This window comes from Chiloscyllium plagiosum, unplaced genomic scaffold, assembly GCF_037043375.1.
Source record: "Chiloscyllium plagiosum isolate Xiang-an unplaced genomic scaffold, Cpla_swu_hap1 HiC_scaffold_16, whole genome shotgun sequence".
NCBI classification, from domain to species: Eukaryota; Metazoa; Chordata; class Chondrichthyes; order Orectolobiformes; family Hemiscylliidae; genus Chiloscyllium; species Chiloscyllium plagiosum.
This window is the reverse complement of record NW_028270154.1, coordinates 17,192,549-17,217,308: the sequence shown is the minus strand read 5'-3', so window position 1 is coordinate 17,217,308 and position 24,760 is coordinate 17,192,549. Positions and strand designations below refer to the sequence as shown.

Genomic DNA, 24,760 nt, shown 5'->3' with positions numbered 1-24,760 from the left:
TCCTTTCAACAATCCATTGTGTCACTGTAGATCGAATTGTGGGATGCACTTCTGCAGTTTATTGATTTCCTAATCCTTTATTGCTGTGCATAATACAATTTGAGCTGACAGCCTGGATACAAAATACCAACTTGTCTGACAGCACTTTACACAGTGAAGTAGTCAATGTGCTTCATGGAATGACACGAGACAAAAAAATGACAGTATGCCAAGTGAAGTTGATACTATAGTTGTGACTGAATGCTTGGTCAAAGATAGCAGTCTTAATGATGGAAAAGTGCAAAGTTTGGGGAGGTATTTCCAGTGTGTCAGATCTAAACAGTTGTACTGGGAAGCGTCAAATGTTCACAGGTGTCAGAAAAATGCCAGCTGATGTGACAGTAGTGATTTAGGAAAGCTGGGGCAATGTAAAATTTGAATGAAATTGCTGTTATTATATGACATTTGCATCAACCTAACTTTGGTATGCAGAGTCCCTTTAACTCATAATAAGTTGAATCTCTGCCCATCTGAGTGTAAAATATGCAGCTGAATAAAATAACTCACTTATGAAGTAATCTCTTGCACATTTATCTAATCGGTCAAATATTTTGAGGCAAAAATGATCTTGTGGCACATACGGTTATTCAGTGTTGTGTTTTGCATGGATGTGAAGAGTGAATAATACATAATGAATAGTATGTAATGAAATTCTGTACCAGTATATCAGAACTAGAACTGTAAATTATAGATCATGAGCTTAATTATTTTTTATGCAGTTAGGCTGGAAGAGTAGAGGAACTGGATAATATTTAAAAGGAGAAAGTTGTGGAAAGTTTGGGGGGTCTCCTGCATAAAACACACACAAAAAACTAATATACTACTTCTTTGGGTAGTACAGAAAGAAAATAGAATATCATTCTTTATTTCAAAGGGAATTAAATCTAAAAATAGGAAAGTCTTGCTAAAAAAAACATACAAGGCACTCGTTACACTGTACCTATGAACACTGATTAATTTTAGTCTCATTATCTAAGAAAAGATGTACTGTACTTGGAGGTGGTCCAGAGACAGACACCAGGTTGATTGTGGATATGAAGGAGTTTTCTTATTAAGAGAGGTTGAGTAGATTGGGCCTGTACTTACTGAGATTTTGAATGAAAGGCAATCTTATTGAAACATGTATAATTTTTAAGGAGATTCAGTGATGTTGTTTGCTCCCATCCCACCACCTCTGACAAAAACAGTTGGACCTAAGGACGTAAAAGAGTTGGACCTAAGGAGCAAGGTATCACAATTTTACAACAAAGGTGAGGATTTTATTTCTCTCTGAGGTAATGAATCTAAAGAAATGCTTTACTGCAGAGGGCTTTCGAAGCTGGGTCCTTAAGTACATTCAAGGCTGAAAGAGACAGATTGCTAATCAGTAAGGGATTTGACTGTTATGGGGAAAATGAAGGAAAGTGATCAAGTGTAGCATCAAGGAACCCTGGCAAAACAAAACTCAACTGGAATCAAGAGAAAACATTCTGCTGGTTGGAATCATAACTGGTACAAAGGAAGATGATTGTACTTGTTAGACAACTGTCATCTCAGTTCCGGGATATCTCTGCCTGAGCTTTAAGGACAGTCATGTCCTAGGCCTAACCACCTTCAGCTGCTTTATCAATGACTTTCTCTTTATCATGAAGTCAGAAGTGGGGAAGTTTGCTGATAATTACACCATGTCCAGAATCATTAATGTCCATGTCCAAATGCATCAAGACCTGGAAAATATACAGGCTTGGGCTGTCAAGCGACAAATTACATTCACATGAGACAAGTGACAGGCTGTGACAATTTTCCACAAAAGGGAATCTAAACATTGCCCCTTGATATTCAATGGCATCACCATCCCTGTACACCCAACTATCAAAATTCTGGAATCTTCCATTGACTAGAAACTGACCTGGAGTAGCCACATAATTACTGGAGCTACAAGAGCTTGTCAGACCCTTGCAGCAGGTAACCTGTGTCCTCACTCCCCAAAATTTACCACCACTTACAAGACACAGGTCAGGACTGATGGATTACTCATTGCTTGTTTGGATGAGTGCAGCTCCGACAACAAATTTGACATTTTTCAGGATAAAGCAGCTTGCTTGATTGGGACCATATCCACATAGAGTCCCTCCACCCCTGAGTCACTGTAGCAGTTGTGTGGAAGCAACACCTAGTCCCCATGAATAAAAAAGAAACTGCTGTTGTTGCTTAATACACAAGATTCTGATGTCATGTATGTGCGATCAGGTGGCTTCCGTGTTTCATGCCTTTGGATGTAATTCACTCCTAGACTGGAAAAAAGAAAATGATTAGATTCCCTACAGTGTGGAAACAGGCCCTTCTGCCCAACAAGTCCACACTAACCCTCTGAAGAATAACCCACTCAGACCCATTTCCTTCTGACTAATGTGCGTAACACTATGGGCAATTTTCTTTTTAAAAAGTAAGTATTGCCAATTCACCCAACCTACACATCTTTGGACTGTGGGAGGAACCCATGCAGACACTGGGAGAATGTGCAAACTCCACACAGATATTACACAGGCTAGAATTGAACCTGGGACCCTTGTTCTATGAGGCAGCAGTGCTAACCACTGAGCCACTATGCCACCCCATGCATAAGTAGGATGGCAAAGACTTTTTAAAAGTGTTAATTGGCATCCAAAACTTAAATTTATGAAAAGAGTTCTCCTAATTTACTGCCCTAATTTTGTTTTATCATTTTGATCCTCATTCAGTTGCGATTCTCCTGAACTTCAACCCAAGTTATATTGGTTAATCAAGAGAAGCCCAGAAATTCTCAGACACAAACATAGGCTGGTGAAATTTTAACAGATTTGATACAAACAATTCATGTTGAGGAGCAATTTTTTTCTTTTTAGCAGTCAGCATGAGCTTAAAGCGTACTTTCCCATTTTACACTCATACTGGAATTGTTTTCATTGAGCATAGAATACAGCCCTTTATGCCATTAAATTGATAAATCTGGATAACTTTATAGAGAAGGTCATTAAGCAGTGGGCAATGCAGAGAAAAGTGTTAGAATTGGTCACTGTGCTGTAATAGCATGTAACTGTTCACTTGCAGAAGAAAGTGAGGACTGCAGATGCTAACGACTGTTTAACTTGCATTGACTAGAGCTAACTAAATTAAACCATCTGTTTTGAGGTAAACTCATTTAAACTTTCTGTCACTACTAGAACCATGTAAATAGTGTACTGGTAAAGGAAGTAGGGCAGGGAAACATAGACCAGATGTTAACAGCCTATGAAGTGTTATATTCAGCAACAGTTTCCTGGGGAACTGTGACTTATATGTAACCTTTCTAGTGGTAGACACAACCTGAGTACAAATTATAAAGTAGAGTTGACTCAAGAAAATTGGTGTTTTTTTTTATTGATAACATAATTGAAAAAAACATAAAGAATGGACTATTTATTGGAAATGACACTGCTCAGTGATCAATCCATGTGAATATTTTCAATTTGTATGCTGCAAAATAACAGAGCTTTGTAAGTCATAAAATATCGGCCCAAAAAGTGAAACCTCAGTATGGCAGGAAATGAGAAAATGCTGCAGAGGAAAGCCAAAACTAACAAAGGATATAAGAGCTGATAACATGATTACAAAACCACTCAAGCTAAAGGACAAAAAGAATAGTTCCTCATTTGTACCTCCTGTTAAATTTGATAAATGATCATGTTTGTTTTTGTTTTGCAAACAGATATGTGTTACATTGAATATGGAAGATATGTGGATGATCTAAGTGTTTAAGCTGATAAAGGATTTGTTCAGGTAGGTAGACAAGAGTTATTTCCTCTTGGGTGGGATTCCAGAACAATGGATAATAATCTTAAAATTAGGGTGAGGTCATTCAGGGCTGTTTACAGAAAAGGTATGAATGCATAACAGATTGAAGGGGTTGAATGTCCTACTCATGTTCCCAGATCATCTCAGGCAATACTTTGAAAGCCTTCTCTGTTACACATGTCAGCAGTATGCTTTGCAAAATTCTTGTTCAGGATGATCTGTTTCCAGCTTTGTTCCCTATGCTTTGGTAAATAATCAGTATGCTCCCTATTTTTAGCAACAGGCTCAATAGGTACTGAAGAACTTTGTGAACTGTTCAAATAATGCTTGTCCTGAATTTTTGAGTCTTCACACCGTGTGTGATAGGGAAATGCTCAATGACAGCACAGAGTAAAGGCCAGTAGATCATTACACCCTGAGACAGCAATTCTTTTTGAGGACAGTACCATTGTCGGATTGAATTTGTTTTGCAATGGCATTGTTAGAAATTAGTTGCCAGATCCTGAGGTATATCAGGTAAAATGGTGTTTTGTATGTAACATAGTTACAAAGAATGATGGATAAACTCAGTTGAACATCAGCTACACTATTGTATAAGTCATGACATGTAAAAGAAGCAATGAAAAGACAAATTCAGACGCTATGCAGATCTTTTGTTTGAAAATAAACAGAACGTGGAAAACCCCAGAGACTTTGCCAGCCTTTTGATTTGTAAGCATGTCTGATGAACTCACTGTGAAATTAGACAAGTACATGTTCAACTTAAGCTATATTTGCATATGAATAAACAGCACAGAAGTCCTCTGAATGACAATATCAGTGACCAAAATCAAAATCAAAATAACATCGTGCAAGGCCCACTACATAATGAGCGACCAGTCAAAGGGACAACATAGTGCATAAAATAGAGATTTGTGGGATACCGATGGGAAGAGAGAAGAGAAGAGAGAATATAGACATCAAACGAAAAGGCAAAACACTCAGTCAAGCAGTGGGTGGGGACTGGTGTTCCTTTATAAACAAGACCGAAGACACCGACCCTTGCTAAGTGTCATGATTTTGTGCTTGTTGTGGAAAACTTCACAACGTCTGCAAAGCTTGTGAGAACACTCTTGTGCCAAAGTGATTACGTAGTTAGTCTGAGCTGCAGATCCCTACAAATCTGCTATATATCAATCTTTAATCTTTCAATTAAATAATAGCAAATGCCAGATCTCACACTATTCTGTTCGAGAACCTAATTTGGACAATGTCATGAATCTCCACAGATGCGTCTACTTCAGTTCAGTGCTTTGCAAATCCTGCAAAGTCTACATGAGTATACAAAATATCATGTCAGGCAGCATTCGAGGAACAGGAGAATCGACGCTTCGGGATAGAGCCCTTCATCAGGAATGAGGCTGGGAGCCTCAGGGATGGAGAGATAAATGAGGCAGGGGTGGGGGTGGGGTGTGTGGGGGGGGGGGCTGGGGAGAAGGTAGCTAAGAGTGCAATAGGTGGATGGAGGTGGGGGTAAAGGTGATAGATTGGAGAGGAGGGTGGAGCGGATTGGCAGGAAGGAAGATTTACAGGTCATGAGGACGGTGCTGAGCTGGAAGGTTGGAACTGGAGTAAGTTGTGGGGAGGGGCAATGAGGAAGCAAGTGAAGTCTACATTGATGCCATGGGGTTGAAGATGAGGTGTTCTTCCTCCAGGTATCAGGTGGTGAGGGAGTGGCAATGGAGGAGGCCCAGGACCTGCATGTCCTCAGCAGAATGGGAGGGGAAATTGAAATGTTTGGCCATGGGATGGTGGGTTGATTGGTGCGGGTGTCCCGGAGGTGTTCTCTAAAGTGCTCTGCGAGAAGGCGTCCAGTCTTCCTAGTGGAGGGGACAACTGCATCAGGAGCAACGGATGCAATGAATGACATGTAGTTCCAACCTTCCAGTTCAGCACCGTCCTCATGACCTGTCCCACCGGCCAATCTTCCTTCCCACCTATCCGCTCCACCCTCTTCTCTGACCTATCACCTTTACCCCCACCTCCATCCACCTATTGCACTCTTAGCTACCTTCTCTGCTGCACCACCCCCCTCCCATTTAACTCTCCACCCCCGAGGCTCCCAGCCTCATTTCTGATGAAGGGCTCTGGCCCGAAACATCAATTCTCCTGCTCCTCAGATGCTGCCTGATCTGCTGTGTTTTTCCAGCAACACACTCTTGACTGTGATCTCCAGCATCAGCAGACCCCACTTTCTCCATACAAAATATCATGGATATCTATTGATTGGACACACAAGGTCTGTGAAGTAATGAGACAACAGCGAATACCCAAATCAACACTAATGTTTGAACAATAAAATACATCCATTATCAATGCACCCATTGACAATATGTCAGTTTGTCATAAACGCATTATAATGCAACATATATGTGATCACTGTATGAGCAACCTGAGGTGATACTCTTCAGCAATACATCAAACAACCCAACTTAAGTGCTGAATCATTCTTTGCAATTACTTTGTACCTTTCTTTCAAAGTTGGAAAAATAGTTCCTTAAAATGATTGCACAGTCCTGTCAAATCTACCTTAAGCTACAATTATTCAATAAGGCATTCAATTCTTTATTCAAATTATGATTGAATACCAAAACCGATCTTGATAACACAGATTTGTTTATATTTCTTCCAATAGTTACATTTTTTTGAAATACTACAAATATCACCAGTATCTTTTTGAGTTAAATACAACAGCAGATTGCTTTCCAGTTCACACACAGTTTACACTATTTAAAATCCATAGGATAAGCAAAGCCTCTTAAATTATTAACTTCTTATAACCTATTGCTTTGAGAGTTAATGATATAATATTAACAAAGCAAACAAAAAAAAAGTTTTCTTATGGAGTTAGGTTGTCTTTATTTCAGAAGAGAGAAAATTCTTGTATTATCAATCAATATCAGCTTGCGATACTCTCTTGCAGTTTTCAAACCACTTTGGATTACTTAGATCAGCTGAATTAACATTTCCTAAAGCATTTTGAATCAAGTCAGTCACATTTTCATGTTACTAGACATGACAGTTCCATGTTTTTGTGTACATGAAGCTTCTCATAGTCATTGAGTCATAGAGATGTACAGCACGGAAACAGACCCTTCCGCCCAACTCGCCCATGCCGACCAGTATTCCAACCAAATCTAGTCCCACCTGATAGCACCTGCCCCCACATCCCTCCAAACCCTTCCTATTCATATACCCATCCAGTTGCCTTTTAAATGTTGCAATTGCACCAGCCCCCACCACTTCCTCTGGCAGCTTATTCCATACACATATCACCCTCTGTGTGTGAAACAGTTGCCCCTCAGGTCTCTTTTATGTCTTTCCTCTCTCACCCTAACCGATGCCCTCTAGTTCTGGACTCCCCCAGCCGAGGGAAGAGACTTTGTCTGTTTATCCTATCCATGCCTCTCATAATTTTATAAATCTTTATAAAGTGACCCCTCAGCCTCCGATGCTCCAGGGAAAACAACCCCAGCCTACTCAACATCTCCCCATAGCTTAAATGCTCTAACCCTGGCAACATCCTTATAAGTCTATTCTGAACCCTTTCAAATTTCACAACATCCTTCTAATAAGGAGGAGACCAGAATTGCATGCAATATTCCAAAAGTGGCCTAACCAACGTCCTGTACAGCAACAACATGACCTCCCAACTCCTGTACTCAATACGCTTAACCAATAAAGGAAAGCAAATCAAACACCTTCTTCATTATCCTATCTACCCAATTCTTCTTTCAAGGAGCTATGAACCTGCACTCCAAGATCTCTCTGTTCAGCAACACTCCCTAGGACCTTACCACTAAGTGTCCAAGTCTTGCTAAGATTTGCTTTCCCAAAATACAGCACATGATTATTTTATATTTGTGAAATTGTTTGACTCAAATGCACACTCAATCTGCCGCTCCTCCTACATGTGCACACAAAGAGGTTTATGGGGTGAACTTGTTTTTGCAGAATTACATTTTATTTTGCTCAAAAATTGTAAAACTATACAGAGGGTTTGTCAGTCTGATATTGCATTTGAGACACAGACAGACTTCACACCTATTGCTTAAAAATCTGAGCTATCTCGAGAATGTAATTTCAAAGAAGTTCTGGGATTTACATACCAAAGAACAGAAACCAGCATATCCCATTGTAAAAGATGAACTTTTTAATCTAAGGTTGTTTACTGTATCACATCTCCATGACACTGGACTCCTTTGGCTATAAATTCTGTGAGCATGTTCTTAACCTCTACAACCACCTGATGAAGGAACAGCGCTCCAAAATCTAGTGCTTCCAAATAAACCTGTTGGATATAACCTGTGTTGTGATTTTTAACTTTGTCCAATACTGGCATCTCCAAGTCATAAGATCAGATAGTGATGGGGACAAGTCTCAAGCACTAATGTTGTAACTTGGCATCAATATGAACATAGCTTTGAAGTCTATCAGTTTATTGGCTTTGACTGACCTAATGATTTTTGTGCTTCTTATTAAATGTATCGTAACTTTGAGATGTTATCGGACTTTCTCTTCTGTACTGAAAAAAAAAACAATGGTGCTGTTAATAGTTTATTTTGCTTCAAAACTACAGTTTGGGCCTATATAACACATGTTGTTTGGATTTGGTCAGTTTTCTGAATGCCTGCAAACAGTCTGACTTTCATTCAAGATTTTTTTAACCCTCTCTTCACCCTTACTCTGTATCTGTTCTTCCTTGATGTTGTATCTAAATTCTTTCAGTTCTGACAAAAGATCATCACAATTAATGCCAATTTATCTTATCTCCCTCAAGATTATATCTAAATTGCTGAATATTTCTAGCATTTTCTCCTACTAATTCAGATTTCCAATTTATGCAGAAAGAGAAAAGTTATTTGAGGGTGTACAGTTTATTCATTCAAGTGTATGGCCCAGCCACTTCCTACAGGAAGCTAGATTCGGGACCTTCTGGAGTTCATTCTAGATTCATTCATATTCCCGAGGGAGGTACTTTAGAGTGACAGATTCCATTCATTTGTGACTAATCAAGTGCAATTCTCATTTGGGTGGTATGACAAATGTGGTGCTTTTGCTGTGTGATACCTTGAGCTATGATAGACTTCACAATATATAAAACCTGTGCACATGCAAAGATCAAGGCATAATCAAGTTAATATATTTAACACAATTAACATTGACTATTTTTTAAAAAAATGATGGCTTTGTACATGTTCCATAGAATTAAGAAAAGATTCTCGGAGCTAATAATTGGTCTATCAGCATTTAAGAAAATTCTACAAACACTAATCATTGTTTACTTTTCACATGACTATTTCCAAACTTTTCAGTGTTTATTTCCCATTTCTAATAAGTTGTACTTGATATTGTTATTCTCTAGAAAGATGTGGCTTTGGCTTCTCAAAGTTCAAAAGATGAAGGTAGCTATTTTGCAAATGCAGACTATCCCTTAGTGCCATCTGCAGGAATAGTGCTGGAATACAGTGAAATACAAAAGAAAATTATATGCATATTACAAGAATCAGCAATATTGATAAAACTGAGCGGTATTCTTTGATATTTGATCATCACACACAAGTGTGGTATGAATATGCATTGAAAGTCCTATCCTCCACAAATTAAAAAACTGATTTTAGAATGTCAACAGGATAAGGGTCGATTGGATTATAGTATCACAGAGTCACATAGCGCAGAAACAGATCCTTTGGTCCAACATGTCCATGCCGACAAGGTTTCCCAAACTGAACTATTCCCATTTGCCCACATTTGGCCTATATCCTTCTAAACCTTTCCTTCCCATGTACCTGTGCAAGTGTCTTCTAAATATTGTAACTGTACCCACCTATACCACTTCCTCTGGCAGCTCATTCCATACATCCTCTATGTGAGAAAGTTGCCCCTCAGGTCCCTTTCATATCTTTTCCCTCTGCCCTTAAACCTATGCCCTCGAGTTTTAAAATGCCTAAAGGAAAAAGACTTTTATTATTCACCTTAATTATACCCGTCATGATTTTATAAACTTCTATAGGGTCAGCCATCAACAACTTCCCTGCCTCGAGTGAAAAAAGTCCCAGCCTATCCAGCCTCTCCTTATAACCAAAACCTTCCAGTCCTGGTAATATGCTTGCAAATCTTTTTTGCATTCTTTTGGCTTGAATAACATCCTTCTTTTTATGTCTCAGGAACATAATTACATCCAATTCTCACATTTGTAATTAAGCATTCCTGTGCCTTTCTATAATCCAAAACATTACAAGTTTCAGAAATGCACAAACATTTCAGGCTGGAGAGGTTACAGTGAATTATAAACATTTCCTTTGGTGGATAAGCAAAAAAATAGAAACAGCGGTTGAGTGATTTCCAAGTCTCCATGGGAGACTGGTTAGCAAGGTTAGATCTCACAGAATACAGGGAGAACTAGCCACTTGGGTACAGAACTGACTCAAAGGTAGAGGACAGAGGGCAGTGGTGGAAGGTTGTTTTTCAGACTGGAGGTCTGTGACCAGTGGAGTGCCACAAGGATCGGTGCTGGGTCCTCTTTTTGTCATTTACTTAAATGATTTGGATGCGAGCATAAGAGGTACACTTAGTAAGTTTGCAGATGACACCAAAATTGGAGGTGTAGTGGACAGCAAAGAGGACATAGAACATAGAACATAAAACATTACAGCGCAGTACAGGCCCTTCGGCCCTCAATGTTGCACCGACCTGTCATACCAATCTGAAGCCCATCTAACCTACACTATTCCATGTACGTCCATATGCTTGTCCAATGACAACTTAAATGTACTTAAAATTGGCGAATCTACTACCGTTGCAGGCAAAGCATTCCATACCCTTACTACTCTCTGAGTAAAGAAGCTACCTCTGACATCTGTCCTATATCTATCACCCCTCAATTTAAAGCTATGCTCCCTCGTGCTCGCCGTCACTTGGAAAAAGGCTCTCCCTGAACACCCTATCTAACCCTCTGATTATCTTATATGTCTCTATTAAGTCACCTCTCAACCTTCTTCTCTCCAACAAAAACAGTCTCCAGTCCCTCAGCCTGTCCTCGTAAGACCTTCCCTCCATACCAGGCAACATTCCAGTAAATCTCCTCTGCACCCTTTCCAAAGCTTCCACATCCTTTTTATAATGCGGTGACCAGAACTGTACCAGAGGTTTTTACAGCTGTAGCATAACCTCATGGTTCTGGAACTTGATCCATCTATTAATAAAAGCTAAAACACTGTATGCCTTCTTAACAATCCTGTCAACTTGGGTGGCAACTTTTAAGGATCTGTATACATGGACACCGAGATCTCTCTCTGCTCATCTACACTACCAAGAATCTTACCATAGCCCAGTACTTTGCATTCCGGTTACTCCGACCAAAGTGTATCACCTCACACTTGTCCACATTAAACTCCATTTGCCAACTCTCAGCCCAGCTCTGCAGCTTATCTATGTCTCTCTGTAACCTACAACATCCTTTGTCACTATCCACAACTCCACCGACCTTAGTGTCATCTTCCAATTTACTAACCCACTCTTCTACGTCCTCATCCAGGTCGTTTATTAAAGTGACGAACAGCAGTGGACCCAACACCGACTCTTGCAGTACACCACTAGTAACTGGACTCCAGGATATACATTTCCCATCAACCGCTACCCTCTGTCTTCTTTCAGCAAGCCAATTACTGATCCAAACTGCTATATCTCCCACAATCCCATTCCTCCGCATTTTGTACAATAGCTTGTGTAGCCTGTGAGGAACCTTATAAAATGCTTTGCTGAAATCCATATACACCACATCAACCAGTTTATTCTCATCTACCTGTTTGGTCACCTTCTCAAATAACTCAATAAGTTTTGTGAGGAGTGACCCACCCTTCACAAAACTGTGCTGTTTATCCCAAATCAAATTATTCTTTTCCAGATGATTATAATTCCTATCTCTTATAATCTTTTCCAACACTTTACCAACAACTGCAGTAAGGCTCACTGGTCTATAATTACCAGAGTTGTCTCTACTCCCCTACTTAAACAGGGGAACCACATTCGCTATCCTCCAGTCTTCTGGCACTATTCCTGTAGACAATGACGATTTCAAGATCAATGTCAAAGGCTCGACAATCACCTCCCTGGCTTGCCAGAGGATCCTAGGATAAATCCTATCCGGCCCAGAGGACTTATCTATTTTCACACTCTGCAGGATTTCTAATACCTCTTCCTTGTGAACCTCAATCCCACCTAGTCTAGTAGCCTGTAATCTCCTCGACAACATTGTCATTTTCTAGAGTGAATGCTGTCAAAAAATATTCATTTAGTGCTTCCCCTATCTCCTCTGACTCCACACTCAACTTCTCACTACTATCCTTGATTGGCCCTGATCTTACTCTCGTCATTCTTTTATTCCTTAAATACCTGTAGAAAGCCTTAGGGTTTACCCTGATCCTATCCGCCAACAACTTCTCATGTCTCCTCCTTGCTCTTCTCATGTCTTTCCTGGCTACCTTGTAACCCTCAAGCGTCCTAACTGAGTCTTCACATCTCATCCTAACATAAGCCTTCTTCTTCCTCATGACCAGAGATTCCACTTCTTTTGTAAACCACGGCTTCCGCGCTCTACAGCTTCCTCCCTGCCTGACATGTACATACTTATCTAGGACACACAGGAGCTCCACATTTCTAATGTGCCCGTCCCCTGCAGTTTCCTTCCTCATCCTGTGCTTCCTAAATCTTGCCTTATCGCATTGTAATTGTCTTTCCCCCAGCTGTAACTCTTGCCCAGTGGTATACACCTATCCCTTTCTATTACTAAAGTAAAATTAACAGAATTGTGATCGCTATCACCAAAGTGCTCACCTACTTCCATGTCTAACACCTTGCCGGGCTCATTACCCAGTATCAAATCTAATGTGGCTTTGTCCCTTGTTGGCCTGTCTATATGCTGTGTCAGGAAGCCCTCCTGCACACACTGGACAAAAACTAATCCATCTATAGTAATCGTACTATAGTGTTCCCAGTCAATATTTGGAAAGTTGAAGTCCCCCATGACAACTACCCTGTCTCTCTCACTCTGATCGAGAATCATCTTTGCTATCCTTTCCTCTACATCTCTGGAACTATTCGGAGGCCTGTAGAAAACTCCCAACAGGGTGACCTCTCCTTTCCTATGTCTAACCTCAGCCCATACTACCTCAGTTGACAAGTCCCCAAACATCCTTTCTGCAACTGTAATACTGTCCTTGACCAACAATGCCACACGTCCCCTCTTTTACCATCTTCTCTGTTCTTACTGAAACATCTAAATCCTGGAACCTGCACAACCATTCCTGTCCCTGCTCTATCCATGTCTCCGAAATGGCCACAACATCGAAGTCCCAGGTACCAACCCATGCTGCAAGTTCACCCACCTTATTCCGGATGCTCCTGGTGTTGAAGTAGACACACTTTAAACCAACTTCTTGCTTGCCAGTGCCATCTTGCGTCCCTGAAACTTGATTTCGGACCTCCCTACTCTCAATCTTTTCTATACTCGAACTACAATTTTGGTTCCCATTCCCCTGCTGGGTTAGTTTAAACCCACCCCAATAGCCTTAGCGAAATCCCCCCCCTCAGGATATTGGTACCCCTCTGGTTCAGATGAAGACCATCCTGCTTGTAGAGGTCCCATCTACCCCAAAAAGAGCCCCAATTGTCCAAGAATCCAAAACCCTCCCTCCTGCACCATCCCTGTAGCCACATGTTCAACTCCTCTCTCTCACTATTCCTCACATCACTAGCAGGTGGTACGGGCAACAAACCAGAGACAACAACTCTGTTCATCCTAGCTCTAAGCTTCCATCCTAGCTCCCTGAATATCTGCCTTAAATCCCCATCTCTCTTCCTACCTATGTCATTGGTGCCTATGTGGAGCATGACTTGGGGCTGCTCCCCCTCCCCCTTAAGGATCAAAAACACGATCAAAGACATTATGAACCCTGGCACCTGGGAGGCAACACACCAACTGTGAGTCTCTCTCGTCCCCGCAGAACCTCCTATCTGTCCCCCTAACTATGGAGTCCCCAATGACGACTGCTCTGCTCCTCTTCCCCCTTCCCTTCTGAGCAGCAGGGACAGACTCTGTGCCAGAGCCCTGTGCCCCACTGCTTTCCCCTGGTAAGTCATCCCCCCCAATAGTATCCAAAATGGTATACTTATTGTTGAGGGGAATGGCCACAGGGAATCCCTGCATTGCCTGCCGATTCCCTTTCTGTCCCCTGACTGTAACCCATCTGTCTTTTTCTTGTACCTGAGGAGTGACTATCTTCCTGTAACTCCTCTCAATAACCCCCTCTGCCTCCCGAATGATCCGAAGTTCATCCAGCTCTAACTCCAGTTTCCTAACGCAGTTTTCGAGGAGCTGGAGTTGGGTGCACTTCACGCAGATGTAGTCAGCAGGGACAATAGTGGTGACCCTTACCTCCCACATGCTGCAGAAGGAACATTCGACTGTCCTAACCTCCATTCCCACTATTCTAAATTCCGAAAGAGACTGTTGAAAAATAAGGAATAAAAAATAAACTCGTTACCTTACCAATCTGGCACACAGAACCTTTTTTTTGGTTAGAGGAGGAGGATGGGTGGGAGACACTACCCGATTAGTGTTTCGGGTAATGCAACCACACAAATAGATGACTTCCCAGAAGTACTTCGCTCCTCCCTCACACCTCTTGGCAAATAGAGGCCACGATGCCTGAAGTAAGATTTTTAAACAGTTAGACTCACCTTCCCAGAAGTCCTTCACTCCTCCCTTGCACCTCTCAGCAAATGGAGCCATCTGGTTATCTCAGATTACAACAGGATCTAGACCAGATGGGCCAATGGGCTGAGAAGTGGCAGATGGAGTTTAATTCAGATAAATGTGAGGTGCTGCATTTTGGGAAAGCAAATCTTAGTGGGACTTATACACTTAATGGTAAGGTCCGAGGGAGTGTTGTTGAACAAAGAGACCTTGGAGTGCAAGTTCATAACTCCTTGAAAGTGGAGTCGCAGATAGATAGGATAGTGAAGAAGGCTTTTGGTATGCTTTCTTTTATTGGTCAGAGTATTGAGTACAGGAGTTGGGAGGTCATGTTGTGGCTGTACAGGACATTGGTTAGGCCACTGTTGGAATATTGCGTGCAATTCTGGTCTCTTCTTATTGGAAAGATATTGTGAAACTTGGAAGCGTTCAGAAAAGATTTACAAGGTTGCTGCCAGGGTTGGAGGACTTGAGCTATGGGGAAAGGTTTAACAGGCTGGGGCTATTTTCCCTGGAGCATCAGGGACTGAAAGGGTGACTTAATAGAGGTTTACAAAATTATGAGGGTCATGGATAGGGTAAATAGACAAAGTCTTTTCCTGGGTGTCGGGGAGTCCAGAAATAGAGGGTGTAGATTTAGGGTGAGAGGGGAAAGATATAAAAGAGACCTAAGGGGCAACTTTTTCACACAGGAGGTGGTACGTATATGGAATGAGCTGCCAGAGGAAGTGGTGGAGGCTGGTACAATTGCAACATTTAAGAGGCATTTGGATGGGTATATGAATAGAAAGGGTTTGGAGCTGCCAGAGGAAGTGGTGGAGGCTGGTACAATTGCAACATTTAAGAGGCATTTGGATGGGTATATGAATAGAAAGGGTGCTGGCAGGTGGAACTATTTTGGGTTGGGATATCTGATTGGCATGGAAAGATTGGACTGAAGAGTCTGTTTCCATGCTATACATCTCTATGACTCTGACTCTAAGTCCTTGCAGGTTTTGATGGTAGCTAGATTTTATGCCAAAAATAATACAGATAAGAAGAGAATTAATGATCACTAGAGTTTCCTTAATCTTTAATTAAAATGTGGTGGAATGTAAAAATAGCTATGAAACTCTCCATCTTTATCTGTTCCACTAGTGACAGAATCGCAGGAGATGTTTGAACAGAACTCTTCAATGGTGTATTTCTAAGTGACTGGCTCCCTCAGCAGGAATTCAATACAAAATGCAGTTTAAAGAGCCTTTCTGATAGTCCAGTTGTTCTGCTCACCTTATACCCACCAGATTGTCCACAACTGAGGTGGTGAGGGACATTGTGGTGTTTAGTGCCACTGCTGAAGTTTATTAACATCTACAACATTTATGGAAAAGCTGAATCTGACAATGACCTGGCTTGTTTTATTCAACATTACATGGTCACCAACTGGTTATAAAAATAATAAGAGGTTTTAATTTAATCTTCCAGAAATGTTGAAATGCTGGTGTAAAAATTCAAATGTTCCTGAGAATGGCTTTTATTGGTAGAGGAATTGAGTTCCGGAGCCCTGAAGTCATGTTGCAGTTGTATAAGACTCTGGTGCGGCCGCATCTGGAGTATTGTGTGCAGTTTTGGTCACCATACTATAGGAAGGATGTGGAGGCACTGGAACGGGTGCAGAGGAGGTTTACCAGGATGTTGCCTGGTATGGTAGGAAAGGCTGAGGCACTTGGGGCTGTTTTCATTGGAGAAAAGAAGGTTTAGGGGTGACTTGATAGAGGTGTACAAGATGATTAGGGGTTTAGATAGGGTTGACCATGAGAACCTTTTTCCACATATGGAGTCAGCTATTACGAGGGGGCATAGCTTTAAATTAATGGGTGGTAGGTATAGGACAGATGTTAGGGGTAGATTCTTTACTCAGCGAGTCGTGAGTTCATGGAATGCCCTGCCAGTAGCAGTGGTGGACTCTCCCTCTTTATGGGCATTTAAACGGGCGTTGGATAGGCATATGGAGGATAGTGGGCTAGTGTAGGTTAGGTGGGCTTGGATCGGCGCAACATCGAGGGCCAAAGGGCCTGTACTGCGCTGTATTTTTCTATGTTCTATGTTTTTCTAATGGGTCCAGGGATCATGGTGTCACAACCCACCTAGAAATGTGCACTGATGCTTGAACTCTCTATTCCCAGGACTGTTACAAAGGTTAAGGATTGAATCAAATTACTCAAAGCTCCTGATTTATCTGATGGACTCAAGTTAGCAGAAATCGCTGATCAGGTCTCTATATTTACAAATAATCTAATATTTATTAGAGTAAGGCAAGATTATCAGAGATAAGATGGAATTGAAATAGTTGGCTTTGACTGGCATAGACATGATGGACCTAAGGGTGTAGATCTCTGGGATTCTATAACTCTATATACTAATTCTAACCACAGTCAAAAAACAATGTGAATTATCAACACATAACACTACACACACAGACAGAAAGGCACAGGCCTACATATTAACGTGGATGTTATAGATGAAGAAAAATACTGGGCAAACACAGTTCAATAGTACCAGTCCACAGTACTCAATGAGGTGCCCTTTTTGTTCCCAAAACTTTCCCAAGACTTTCTGTTCTCTGATCCCTTTTTCCAGAGTCATTCAGTTCTTTGCAGAAAACACAGGCCAGTTGTCACATTAATTGTGAAGCCTTTCTGTCACTGGTTAGATGTAACAGCTTACAATAACTAGTGGTAGTGAATGCCTAGCTTTTTTCCAAGCTTTGGTTACTTCACTGCAACAGCCAAAGAGTGAAATCTTATTGACATCTGAGTGATGTAGGCTATGGCGAGATGTGTAGCAGAAATGGAAGAGATGTATGGTAAGGTTGATCTCAATGGTAAAATTGTCTCGTGCCATCTTGTCTGCTTTTCACAGGAGATTGTTAGAACCTTTCCTGATTTTTCTATTATTTTACGTTATTTATCATTTTTTAGGTTGGAGCGGCAAACTGTGATCTGAGAGCTGAAGGTGACCTTTGGACTGTGAGCAGCAGCTCAGTTTTTTTTGAAATAGATAACCAAAATACTGTTATTTTCTTCATGAGGCCAGGCCTGCAAGCTAATTGCAGATTGATTCTTGTTAACAATATTCTACAGATGCTTTAGCTCTGGAGAGGGGCTGTGTTCACAGGGAGCCAACCAGTCTAACAAAAAAATTAGATTTCGAACTATTATTTGAACTCTAATTGTGCCTGAGAAAGCTACAGGATGGAGCTTTGATTGTTCCCTGGTTGTCCTCTCACTATGAACTTATTGAAAGTTCAGAGAAAAGGATCTCAGATATAAATATTAAATGAATAGCCTACTGGAAGCTAGTTACATAGGTCACTATCTTTGAAAACCAAGTAAGATACAATCCATTGTGTCTGTGATGTTACGATTGTGAACTGGCCAGTTACATTTATTTAGTTTTTTCTTTTTGATTTAATCCCTTAACTGTGTATTTGTTTGTCTGTATTTGTGAGATTGGAGGGCTAAGATCAAAGAGAATTGGGTTTACATTATGGGCATTGATTATATTACATAAGATAAGAACTTGGAGCAGAGTAGGCCACCTGGCCCTTCAAGCCTACTCCACCATTCAATAAAATCATGGCAGATCTTTACGTGACCTCAACTCCACTTACCCACCCTCTCACTATAACCCTGAATTCTTTTACTGTTCAAAAATCTATGTTAGCTTTAGAAGGATGTAGAAGCATTTTTAGTATAATTTGAAAAGATAGCAACCTAAATGATATGGCAGAAATCAGATTGGACATGAACCATGTAAAGTAACTATTAAAGCACATGAGATTCATGCATCCCTATCAGAGGAATACTTGAGGGATTATGATGAGGTGAAAAGAAGTATTGTAGGTACCTATTTATTAGTCCAAGAGACATTAAGAGAGATGTTTCATAACTTAGTGAAACAACCTGGACAAATGTATCTTGAGTTTGTGAGGTATGCAACACAATTTTGACAGATGGATAAGAAGATTAACACTATTGAGTTTGTGAGGTATACAACATAATTTTGATGGATGAATAAGAACACTAAAGTTTCTTCCAATGCTCTGAGAGAAATTAATTCTTTTAAAAGAATTAAAAGTTTCTTTACCTTCTATAATCAGAACTCATGCAGAAGACCAAAGAATACCAAGGGCAAGATAAACAGCTATAATTGGCTGATGATTATGAACTGATCTATAAACACTTTTTTCATCGCTCCCAGAAATTTGACAAAAATAAAAATGTTGGAGAGTGAAAGGAAGGCAATAGCCAAATACAGAGAATGGACTGGACGGAATGCCCCAAGAAACTCCTCCTTAGATAAAAAAGGAAACTGCCAAGGATGAATTGAAGCTTAAATGTTTCCATTGTAATAAATTGGAATGTGCATTCAGAATGCTGGAAGTTGTGAGGTAAACCCACAAACCTTATGGGAATTAGAAAAAATATGTCAGAGAAGGGAACACGAAGAAATAGTACCATGTAACAGGTCGTAACTCATTCCCTAACAAAAAATACAGATGTGAATTCTGACATTAGTAAAGAAATGTAAAAAGTAAATGAGAGGTATGAAGATTTTTGTCTCGTTTATTTTCAGATGATGTAGCTAAACCCATAAACACACTAAGCAATACGGGGATAATACCGTAACATTTACAGGAGAAAGAGATCATTTTCCCTCCAGAGACCTCAATGGAACCTAAGACATTAATAAACCTAATTGGTGGAAGAATATATTACACTTCCATTCTGAAATAAATACACAGTCAGGAATCCTTCAACAAGTCATCCTTTATTTACATGTGGAGAGTCCTTGACACTGCTCCAGCTCCCTTAGAGTCAGTTTCAGGGGTGAACAGAAACTCTGACATTCCTGTTCTTTTTTTTCTTTTTTTTTAAGAGGAGAGTCCTTGACACTGGTCCAGCTCCCTCAGAGACATTCCTGTTCTTATATGTCAGCCAGGGCTCCCTGATTGTACCAGGTTAACGGCCCCAATCAAGAAACTCATATTCTATGATGTCCACCTGGCTGACCTCATTACGATCACTACACGTTCCAAGAAATATAACTGGAATCTGGTTTGTTATTAGAACAAGTAATTGCCAAAGTACTAAAGACATTACCAATTGGGAAAGTAGGTTTTCTTCTAGGTAATGATTTGATAGGACTAAAGTTGATATCTCTATCCAGAATTACGGAATGTTCAAAGGAGGATCAAGAAACAGAAAAATTGCAGAAACAGGTTCATGATAGTAAATAGTAGTTCCTGTGTAGTAACCAGAGCATGGTTAAACAAATTCCATTAATAGGGTCTAATGTGATACCACAGTGTGGTGATGCTGTCACTTGAAAAAAGATTATTTTGTCCTGGGTTTTTTTGACGAGAGGTTTAGATTAGATTAGATTAGATTACTTACAGTGTAGAAACAGGCCCTTCGGCCTAACAAGTCCACACCGACCTGCTGAAGCGCAACCTACCCATACCCATTCCCCTACATTTACCCCTTCACCTAACACTACGGGCAATTTCCCATGGCTAATTCACCTAACCTGCACATTTTTGGACTGTGGGAGGAAACCGGAGCACCCGGAGGAAACCCACGCAGACATGGGGAGAATGTGCAAACTCCACACAGTCAGTCGCCTGAGGCAGGAATTGAAATTGAACAAGTGAGGCAGCAGTGCTAACCACTGTGCCACCGTGCCGTCTACTTTTTAGACGTAAAGGCAGAGGTGCCGAAGTGGCGAGGGTACCATTCTGATTCAATGTTTGTTTAAAAGGTTTGTTTTAAGCAGATGTAATGTGGATATTCCAGGAAGGATGCAGCGAGTCAAACCACTTAGTTTTAAACAAAACAGAATTTATTTGCAAAGATACCGAATGAAACACAAAGAAAAGAGAACAGAATATAGACTAACGTAACCAATCTGAAAGCCCAGCAGACTATACCTAGAGTAGTGATAAACGGCTCCATTTCGGAATGGCAGGCAGTGACCAGGGGGGTACCGCAGGGATCAGTACTGGGACCGCAGATTTTTTACAATATATGTTAATGATATAGAAGATGGTATTAGTAATAACATTAGCAAATTTGCTGATGATACTAAGCTGGGTGGCAGGGTGAAATGTGAGGAGGATGTTAGGAGATTACAGGGTGACCTGGACAGGTTAGGTGAGTGGTCAGATGCATGGCAAATGCAGTTTAATGTGGATAAATATGTGATTATCCACTTTGGTGGCAAGAACAGGAAGGCAGATTACTACCTAAATGGAATCAATTAATGTAAAGGGGCAGTACAAAGAGATCTGGATGTTCTTGTACACCAGTCAATGAAGGTAAGCATGCAGGAACAGCAGGCAGTGAAGAAGGCTAATAGTATGCTGGCCTTCATAACAAGAGGGATTGAGTATAGAAGCAAATAGGTTCTTCTGCAGCTGTACAGGGCCCTGGTAAGACCTCACCTGGAGTACTGTGTGCAGTTCTGGTCTCCAAATTTGAGGAAAGACATTCTAGTTATTGAGGGAGTGCAGCAGAGGTTCACGAGGTTAATTCCTGGAATGGCGGGACTACCTTACGCTGAAAGATTGGAGTGACTGGGCTTGTATACCCTTGAGTTTAGAAGACTGAGAGGGGATCTGATTGAGACATATAAGATTATGATGGGTGAGTGCCGAACCAGAGGACACATTTAAAAATACGGGGTAGACCATTTAGGACAGAGATGAGGCGAAACTTCTTCACCCAGAGAGTGGTGGCTGTGTGGAATGCTCTGCCCCAGAAGGCAGTGGAGGCCCAGTCTCTGGATTCATTTAAGAAAGAGTTGGATAGAGCTCTCAAGGATAGTGGAATCAAGGGTTATGGAGATAAGGCAGGAACAGGATATTGATTAAGGATGATCAGCCATGATCATATTGAATGGTGGTGCAGGCTCGAAGGGCAGAATTGCCTACTCCTGCACCTATTGTCTATTGTCTGTTGTCTATTAATGATGCTGTTCCCAATTCTTGCAACTATCCCCATAAACACCCCTTGGGCACAAAAGGTAATATCAAAAACAGGGTCTTACAGGAGAGAGGTCAGAGAGAGGGAAGGTCAGTATGGACCTGCTTCTTTGTGTCCAGCAGCTTCACAACTGCCTGACTGCTCTCAGTGAATAGCCAGACTGCCAAAACCAAATGAAACCTGAGAAAAGTTGAGCCAGGAGAACTGGCCACTTCCCTTTTATTGTACAAGTGTTTATTTTTAAACTGAAAATCCTTTTGCATGATGCAGTATCTGTTAGCTATAATCAAATTTGGCCCTAAAACACTTCAAAATTAGACTTTTCGAAGTCTGTGTCTTTTACGACTTCTCTGACAAAAAGAAACCAGGATGACATAACCCTGTTAAAAGAGCTGCATTCTCACAAGTTTAACAATGGAAGTTGAGTGGTCTGTTCTCCCAGTTCAGAGTTTTCTTGCTTTTTATAGTTGTAGCAGTCACAAGGTCTATGAGTACCAAAAGGGCTGCAAACTTCAATCAAGGATTCTTGGCTGACTTTCTTTGAAATCTCTCTGGATGTTGTTCCTTCCTGCCTGTAAGAATCTGTGTTTGAATTTATCCTTTTGCCAAGGTGTGTGTTTATGTAAGGTTACTATATTGAAACAGTTAATTAGTTGCTATGTCCGGTTAGTTAAATTTTCCAATAATTAAGTTGCCTAAATACAGAAGAATCTCGATTATCTAAATTTCAATGGCGGGGAGTTTTATGTTTGGATAATTGAATGTTGGATAGCACAGTTTAACCAAGCATCACAACCCTGCAATCTTGTTCAGATAATCCGAAATTTGGATAATCAACATTCGGATAATTGAGGTTCCTCTGTACCATTTTCGTTTGATCATGTTTCAACTGTAGCATTTAAATAAATTCTGTTTTGCTTAAAGTTGAGTCATTTGATCAGTTGCAGCACACCTGGAACACAAACACATTTGCCTTTGAAATAAGAAAAAAGTTAGGGTCTGGCCTACCTTCTCAAAATATTTTAAAGGGGATCTGGCCTGGTCCATAACAACAGAGAGATGAAAGAATAGCTTTACTGAAAGGTGAAGATAATCCATGATTATAGGTGCCGGTGTTGGACTTGGGGGGTGACAAAGTTAAAAATCACACAGCACCTGGTTATATAATTTGGTGTTGTGTGATTTTTAACTTTGAAGATAATCCAGATGGAGTGTTTGTTTATTTAATTGTTCCAGATTGAATACGATACCTATACCTTTGACCAGTTTGCTACAAAAACAGTTGAAAATGATATGGTCAACAGAATGTGAGATAGCTTTTGAAAAACTAAAATCAATTTTAATGAATAAACTTGTCCTAACATTTACAATCCATTTAAATTGGCATAGATGTTTGTGATTTGGGGATCTAGGCAGATCACTTACAGGGTTATGAGATTGGACAGTGTTTATATAAATAGTGTTGATATAACTGCTCCCCACCCCCCGATTATTTTATAACACTCCCCCCAACCCAGTATTTATATAACACTCCAACCCAATGTTTTTAGAACCCCCAGTAATTGTATAACACCCTCCCAACCCTGTATTACTTTTTGTAATGAACAAATGCCTGATAGCCCAGTGTTTTATAAAACACCCCCATCCAACTTGTGCATATAAAAATGCCAATAACAACCTTTGAGCCAAGTGCTTAAATAAACTCCAATTTTATGAATTACTCATCCCCAACTCAATTTAATGTTGTTTTTAAAATAAACTACCCGAGTCCAGTGATTTTTTTACAACCCCTCCACCCCAGTGATTTTACAATCTCTCATCCCAAGCCCAGTGATTTATTTTTATAAGACCCCCCCACCTCAGTGACATTACAAAGCCCCAACCCCAGCCCACTGATTTCACAATTTGACTGAGAATGATCAACACAACCACACTGTCCTTCTCGTTCTCTCCCCTCCCTCCCTCTCTCCTCACCTCGAACCTTGCACTAACTTAGCGTGAGGTGCTGTGCAGGATTGAACTGTTTGTCTGCACTCCATTGCAGGTAGGCAAAGGCCAAACAGCAGTGCCTGTTCTCCAGCCATCTTGGAGCCCCCTCGCCACTAGACCATGAACTTGCTCTCCTAAGCTTGTGCAGTAACCAGTGTGCACTAGTTAGACCAGAAACAAAGATCTCTCGCATAGGCACCTTCCACAAACTCAGGATGATGTTTGGGACCTGCAACATCAGGACCCTAATGGATAGCCCCACTAGTAAGAAACCGGAACGCTGCACTGCTATCATTGCTCCCTGATTAGACCAGGTTAACAGCACCAATCAAGGAATTTATATTCTATGAGGTCCACCTGGCTGACCTCATTATACTCACTACATATTCCATGAAATATAATTGGAATCTAATTTATTATCAGAACAAGTAATTGTCAGAGGAGTAAAGGTATTACCAATTGGGGAAGTATGTTTTCTTCTGGCTAAACATTTGATAGGACTAAAGTTGATATCTTTATCCACAATTACAGAATGTTCAAAGGAGGATCAAGAAACAGAAAAGTGACAAAAAAAAAATTCTGAAACAGAACCAGTCCAACACCAGCACCTCGAAGTTATGAAACCCAATCAGGAGCTCAAGTGCTATGATGTTAACATCACTAGCCTGAGTGAAACCCAATGGGCAGGGTAAGAACAGCTCAGAGACCAAGTGGTGGCTACAACTTTTACTGGGAAGGTAAGGCTGAAAATGAGTGCCTCATCCAAGAAATCGGCTTTGCCATCAAAAACAACCTGGTGGACCAACTCAAAGACCTCTCCTGCGGAATAAGTGAATGCCTCATGACACTTTGAGTCACCCTTTCCGGGAGCCAGTATGTCACAGTATTCATTGCACATGTACCAACGCTCGATGCAGCAGCTGAGGACAATGAGAAATTCTACTCCAGCCTTGATCAATCTCTTTCACGGGTCCCTGCAGCTGGCAAACTAATTGTCCTCAAGATTTCAACACCAGAGTCAGCAAAATGAGGTGATGTAATCAGGAAAGATGGAGGTGGGAAGCAAAACTACAACGACCCCCTTCTGCCAACTAACTTCCTCATTACCAACACACTATTA

General features: G+C 40.8%; 1 protein-coding gene across 1 annotated transcript in view; it reads left to right on the top strand.

Annotated features, from left to right (window-relative positions):
• The first annotated feature begins 3,689 nt into the window (after positions 1 to 3,689).
• The window catches only part of LOC148147491 (uncharacterized), a 188,170-nt gene continuing 167,099 nt past the window's right edge, over positions 3,690 to 24,760 (top strand). The window contains exon 1 of the mRNA XM_087995178.1: positions 3,690 to 3,816. The gene's annotated coding sequence lies outside the window, so the exon portion shown is untranslated. The remainder of the gene's footprint in view (positions 3,817 to 24,760) is intronic.